The following is a 7,952-nucleotide window of genomic DNA, read 5'->3' as shown; positions in this document are numbered from 1 at the left end:
AAGTTTAAGAAATTAAGGAAGATTTTTGAATCTTGTAATTTTAAATTTTAAGTATGTGAAATATAATAAATGCATTTTAATCTTGTGATCTTAAATATGTTATGTGGAGTTGGAACTAAGAAAAGAAAAAAAAAGGGACATTACTTTTTAATAGATTATAAAGAAAAATACGACAGATTAATTGAAATGAATAGGATAGATTGCAAGATGATAATACATAATGATTCATGATTTTTATATAAGATATAACTCAATCTAACAGACAAATTAACTCTGAATCCTACTAAATTTGTGTCTTATAGTAATAAATAAATAAATTATATATTATACTTGAGAGTTTTACAACTTAAAAAATGAATCTACCCATCGCTAATATGAATTATACTTTAAAATATTATTGGGTTAATTTAATTTAATATTTTTTATTCAGTATTCGATGTTTATATTGGAGTTCAATTATTTCTAATGTGCTCTGAAATAGGGCCCATTTGGATATAGAGCTCCCTATTAAGAATTTTTTTCATATCCAAAACTCAAAATTAAGTTATTTAATTAAGGAAGGAGAAACACCATTCAATGCACTATATTCTTTGATGGTTATTTTTTTATACTAAATTTTTTACCAGAATCAATATTAATTAATGTTGATCAGAATGCTATAGAAATACCTTTTAATATTTGTCAAATAACAATTAATAATTGATTATATTGGGCCCGTATCACGGGCCTTAAGAATCTAGTCCTAACATAAGCAGAATGAATGTGTCATCAGCAACTTTGTAGAAGGTTGATTTGTGAAGTTGTGCGGCCCGGGAACAGGGGCGGACCCACCCTATATCAAGGGGTGTCATCCGACACTGCTTCGTTGAAAATTTCTAATATTATATATATTAAAATCTGAAAAAGAAAATATCAGTAAAAGATATTGATGAGATTCTAACCTCCAACCTTCAATTCCTAGTTAAATTATGATGAAATTGATCAGTTGAACTAGAATATAATTTGCACAATCCTGTAGTAATTTAACTACTTGTCCGAAATGAAACTCAACACAATAATAAGTTATAGAGTTAAAATTAAGTCATTCAGGATAGTTGTTGATACACTTTAAAAAGCTTTTATCAATATAGAGTTGTATCAATTATTCATTTACTTATTTATTATTAAATATCGACATCACTTACACAAAATTCTACGTACGCTACTGCCGAAAAATACAGTTGCCCTTTTCTTGTGAATAGCAAGCTGGACTTATTACCTTTCTATAGATATGGTAAAAAAAAATTATACAATTAGTATAGCGAATTTGCACGGTAAAATAATAAAAAAATTGTGTCAAAGAATACCTTGCAAGCATAGTATTTGAATCCATATAGGATTACTATTATGAGGCTATAGTCATAAAAATAAGTTTCATTTGTATGCCAAAAGTCAAATGTTAATTAGTTGTTATACATGCTTAATATGAACATTTTTTAATGTTTTCTTAATATTATGCTTAAATAATAGTGTACTTGGTTGTTTAATAATTGTACTTTTTTAATATAAGGCATAAAAGCCTTTCTACGTTTTAAAACAATAATACTTTATTTGTTACTATATTATTGTTTTTGCATAATATATCAGAGACAAAAAAAAATTACGTTTAGAGTGAAAAAATATAGAATATTGAAAAATTGTGTGTTTTTTAAAAATTACATAAATAATACTATAGATCATAATAATTAAAAATTTAAATATTTAAAAGTTATATAAAAAAAAATCGATTGACTCTCGAAATCATATTGGTACCACATAAAATGGGTTAGATAATAAATATATATTGTTTGAAAATGACGTAAAAAGTATTATAAATTGAAATAAAGAATTTTAAAAAAGTTAAAATACATATAAAAAAAATCAACTGACTCTAAAAAAATCTATCAATGCCAAATATATTGGGACATGAAAAGTAACATATACATTATTTGAAAATTACGTCAAAAGGTACTATAAATTACAATAATTTATAACTTAATATATGTAAAAGACATAAAAAAAAAAAGTGGTTAATTTTAAAATTCTATATATGCCACATAAATTGGAACAAAGAAAGTACAATATATTATTTTTAAAATTATGTAAAAAAATATTAATAACTTAAAATATTTTTAAAATCATATAAAAATTTGGATAACTTCTCAAGTTTCATGATATCACATAAATTGAAACAAAAAGTTAATATATATTGGGCCCCGTGCTGGCATGGTCATGTATCTAGTCTGACCACAAATATGACTTCTTTGCACAAATTGATCTTGTATTAATTAGTTCGGTTGGTTTTAAGTATTATTTGTTTTTTGGTTTTTAAATATGCTAAACTGATTACCAAACCAATAAGATATTTGTTATCGATTTCCGGTTAATCGATTTTTGGTATTTAACGATTAGATTTTCGATTTAACCAATAAGAAAATGCTTCCAAAACACATACAATATAACTTGTCCAACAATTTGACGCGAAATAAAAAAGAGAGAAATCAAATTACTCATTGAGTCAAAAATTCTGCTTAATGTAGTAAAAGTATAACAACTACTCACAATTCACAACCCTAGCCGTTGCCTAACCCTTTCCGTCATCCTTGCAAACTCTAGCCGTTCTTAGTTTTTTAGGTTTTGACGTTGTGAACCTAAAGACTAAAGTAATACTAAAACCTAAAGGGTAAAAGCAGAGAACAGAGTTAAGTAGTTTTAATTGAGTAGGGTCCTTATAGTTATAGTCTAATTAATATAGTGATTATATTAATATTTTTTGTTTGATATTTATGTATGACTAAAAATTAAATAGTAAATTATTATATTCTTAATGGACTATCGGTTAACCCAATAACTCAACATTAAAAAAATCAATATTAAACCGATAACCCAATATATTTTTAATAAAACCATTAAATAACTGTTAACCTAACAACTCAATAGCACTTTTTCGATTCGATTTTTGTACACCCCTAAATTAATCCCATTTTAGTTTCCCATGTTCTGCTTTTTTTCTCTTACTATCTCCTCTGTATTAGTTCAACAACAAAAAAGATTATAACAAGTTCCTGGTAGAAAGAATTCAATGTGAAAGCATATTTGTCATTAGTAACAATAATCACAACTCTAATGATAATAGAAATGTTGTTAGTATCATTACTACATGGCCTATAATATATATTTGCTAGATCAAATATGCTATGCTAATATTTTGTGGATAGGATTTCTAGAGGAAAAAAAATTACAACCATAAAAGTAGCAACCTATCCGGAGCAAAGCTAGAAAAGGCAAATGAACAAAGAGTTGCTACATTATTATTTTTTTAACAACGTGACTCGAACCCTCTCATGCTAATGGTAATTGATAATGAGCATGTTCTTAAGCAATTGAAACGTTGTTATTAATGTCATGTTTTATAGAACTGGTCAGTATGACCTCTCATTTCCATAGATGAATTTATTGATGAAGATGTAGATAATAAAATTCGCGTTGAGAAAATATGTTCTTGAGCCTTATCTTGAATGTTTGAGTGCTTGAATTCTTGAACTTGTAGAAAAGTCTACAAGATTTGATCCTCCGGCTCTCTCTATAGCTTCATGTTAGAATTCTTGTGTAATTTGTGAATTATGAAGATCCCTATTTATAGCCGTAGAAAGAAGGATTTATGATGAAAACAAATTTTCTTTTGGCCAATTAAATGTAAGTGACCTGGGAGATTGAGCTTTAGTAAAGTGGGTTCAACTTTTAACTCAAATCAGTGAATTCGAACTTTTAATTAAATTCATATTTATTAGACTTTAATAATTAATCAAATTATATTAATTCATAATATTTATTTGAACTAATATCTTTTGCATTTACTATAATTCAAATCATTTTATAAATTTATTTTCAATAAATTTTAAATGATTACGGTAGAATTTGAAGTGTTTTGAGGAAAGAAAATAATGTGTGAAATGATAACACATGGTTTTGGAGAAAGCAAATGTTTACTATTTAAAAGCAAGATGAAATGGTGATGCATAGGTTGGGTAAGAAAAGTTTATTGTCAAAAGAAGGATGAAATGATTTAGGATTAACTAACAAAAAAACCATAAAAATAAATTTTTGTGTGAGTACAAGATATGTATTTATATGATCTAATTAAAAATTAAAAATACCAGATATGTATTCACAATTAGACTATTCTTTTTGTTCTACTTGTATATTTCAAATGGATCGATGGTAAGAATGATTTATTAATGAAATTTTAGCTTTATGATTACATAAATCACTACAAAAAAAATTACTCTACAACAATTGTATTTTTGTATCAAACACTAGCAACAAAGAGAAGTGTCAATATGAAATGAATGGAGAAATTATTTATTGATTTCTTTTGTAGTCACTTTCATTATTGTTTTCTTTTCCCCTATAGAATATGATCTTTCACTTTAGCAGGAATTTCGCTAATCTTTTCGATCGGCTAGTTAGTCTAACCACAAAAATCTCCTCTTACTGATCGAGCCACCAAAAATATTTATTATGTTTTGGTAGATGATGAATCCAATGGTTGCAATTGATGATGATCAACTCCTTGATCAATTATCATGTCCTTTTGTTGTTTTTCCCATTTCTCAACCTCCTTAGCTAATAAGCCTTTGGAATCTCCTTCCTCACAGCTTCTTTTCTTTGTTATGATCTTTACTTTCTTTAAAGTGTGTTTCAAATCAAAACACATTTTAGTTTAGTCATATGTTAATTACCATCTTATAAGATTTTTATATCATTTTTGGTGATAATATCAATGAAAATATAGCATGTTTGTTTCTCTTTGTTGGCGATAGGATCAATGCTTTTTTAAAAAAAATTGTTTCTAGAAAACAAGTTTAACCATCAACTCATTTTGGACTATAAGTTGGGTAGATACAATCTTTTCACACTTCAATGGGCCGGACTTAGAAATGGGCTATTTTTTATGATGGGTTTGGTGTCCATTTATCTGATTTGTGAACTTTTGTTGTAAAACAGGAAAAACTATGTAACTAGACATATTTCACTATCATATATATTATTATTATCTATACTTACAAAATATTATGTATCTTACCACTAATTAAGAGTTTCCTACCATATACTGAGGAAGATACACTTAGATACATGTATTTTTGCTACCAGATACACTAAAATAAGGAGAGAGGTGAGCGAGATGGGGAGAGAGGGGAATGAAATTTGTTATGTATCCTAGATACATGCGAATCACAATAGACACACACTAGATATATGTATCTAGTGTGATTCACATGTATTTGTGATACTAGATATATAGGATAGTGGCGAGTGAGATGGAAGAGAGGCGAAGAGGCGAGTGAGATTTGTTATATTTACCATATACATGCGAAACCACTTGAATATAATGTATCTTACACCTTATTTTGATTCCATGTATCTGGATGTATCTGAACGTATCTGAACGCATCAAAATCTAGTAACATACATAATATTGCAAACTAGAGAATATCTAAATAATTAACTCCTAAACTAATGAGATTTATTTAAGTTGACCTAAAAATTTCACAGGCCAACCTAATTAGCACCACTATTTAACATGTACCCATTTTTTTATAATGGGAAATTGAAGGTATCTCTACTTTAGCATGTGGTGTCTGGAGTTATGCTTCATAAAACCAAACTCTAGACTCATTGTCTGAAGTTACATGTGGCCCAAGTAAAATAATTGGACTTAAGTTAGATTAATTAGGTCAAATATTTGTTCATATATTACTCAACCTTACAAATAAAATATTAATTGAATTGTCGTATATTGTTCCAATTACTTACAAATTTGAGATCATGGTCTAATATTTCTTAGGCTAAAGTATTCATTATCCCCTGAACTTGAAGTTTTTTATTCGGTGTACACCTAAACTATATTCCGTTTTAATTACCTCCCGGAACTTGTTTATTCCTCCATCGCGTACACCTTTATTGTCCACTTGGCGTAGAAATTGACAACACACTCTACTAGGCACGTGAGGAAGTGATTTTTTGCCACATCATAAAGCTACAACGGTAAAAAAAACATAAAATCTCCATTTTTCTTTAATATTTGGCATATTTTAAACAAAAAATAGGGCAAAATGTAAATGAAAATTAAAGGAAACAAAGATTAACACTTACTTGGTAAGAATTTCAGACAAATTTGAAATTTAATCGACCAACTTCACGTCTAGAAAAACCCAGATCTAGAAGGAGTTCCGCGAAATCAGCCCTTATTCAAAAATAACTTTTAAACAATGAATGTTTGATATTTATTTTTTGCCATATTAATTTATCTAGGTGGCTATTATTTATCCAGGTGGAAATCCACATCACCACTTTTGCCAGCTGTCGCACCCGTGTAGTCACAATAGGAGCAGGTGGACAAAAAAGGTGTACGTGATAGAGGAATAAACAAGTTCGGGGGTAATTAAAACGAAATATAATTTAGGTGTACACCAAATAAAAAGATTCAAGTTCAGGGGGGTAATGAATACTTTAGCCTATTTCTTAATAAGATTTTTAGTTTTCTCAAAAAGATATTGAAATCATGGTCTAAAAGGTAAATGTATGGTTATATAGCACTTTTGAAACTTAAAGTCCTTAAGAAAATATAACACTTGTGTAACTTACAAAAAGTTTGTCTCATTTAAGAATAAAATGAAAAGTTTAACTTTTTGTTGTTTCCAAGTACATAATAATGTCATTCTTTTTGTAACAAGATTAATAAGGAAATAATGTCACATAAACTGAAACAGATAAAATAATTTCTAGGTAAACACACTTTTCTTTTTCTTCATTCTATTACAAGATCTTCTTTTCAACCCTTCAAGTTGTCTTTCCCACACATCCTTATTGAAAACCATCTTTCTATTTTCCTTAGACTTTCTACACATCAATTCACTCTCAAAAGAATTCATCAAACTCAATTCATAATCATAATTTTGACGAGAAATTGGATCATAAAGAGTTTCATATGCTTTTCTCAGCTCAATAAATCGTCTCGTCGATTCTTCTTTATTTAAATCATGACAAATATCAGGATGACATTGAAGAGCTTTGCATCTATAAGCTTTTTTAATCTCTTCAAACCCTACATTTGTAGAATGTAAAGAAAGTACTTCATAAAAATTATTGGCTAATTTCCCACTTTGCATATTTGCAATGATTTTGAGATTGTTCTTTCTACCTTTTTTGTGAATAATTATTGGAAGAGTATCCACCTTATAGGTATTCATCTTTAATGATATATTCATTGGTAGTACGTCTGGAACGACAAACGAGGAGTATGAGAAGAGATAATTATATTTCAAAGGTCAGATCGAGTTGATTGGTATAACTCTTTGTAAAGATTTTATCTTGGAGAGAGTTTTGTAAATATGAATAATTGGTGTTTATGTTAGTTATTATGTGTGTGTGAAATCTATATATAGGATATGCATGTTTCAAGTATGATTAATTGAGATTTAGATATTATTTAATTAAGAATAATTAGTGGAATTTTTTGGGTAATTAAGGGCGGCTACTTTAATGGACGACCTTGACTAATAGTTTGGCAGGACATAAATGTCTTTTCATGTTTGTTTAATTGATGGACCTTGTATCAATTTATACAAGGCATGAAATAAATGTCTTTTGGGATTTGAAATTGGCTTCAAAAATCTTACATTTTAATGTTTGTTTAAGTGATGGACCTTGTATAAATTGAGCTAATATATATATATAGTCATTTTCTTTTTACTTGAGTCGAGAGTTTCTTGAAAATAATATTTGTACCTTCACAAGATAATTAAGGGTAAGAATGACTACACACATCACCTTATCCAGATTCTACTTATGAAATTACATGTGGTTGTATTTTAATTTTTTTTATGTCTGTTTTAAAATATATATATATAATTTTGTAGTATTTAAATGTT

The sequence above is a fragment of the Solanum tuberosum genome, unplaced genomic scaffold (assembly GCF_000226075.1).
Source record: "Solanum tuberosum cultivar DM 1-3 516 R44 unplaced genomic scaffold, SolTub_3.0 scf00649, whole genome shotgun sequence".
NCBI lineage: Eukaryota > Viridiplantae > Streptophyta > Magnoliopsida > Solanales > Solanaceae > Solanum > Solanum tuberosum.
This window is presented reverse-complemented; position numbering follows the sequence as displayed.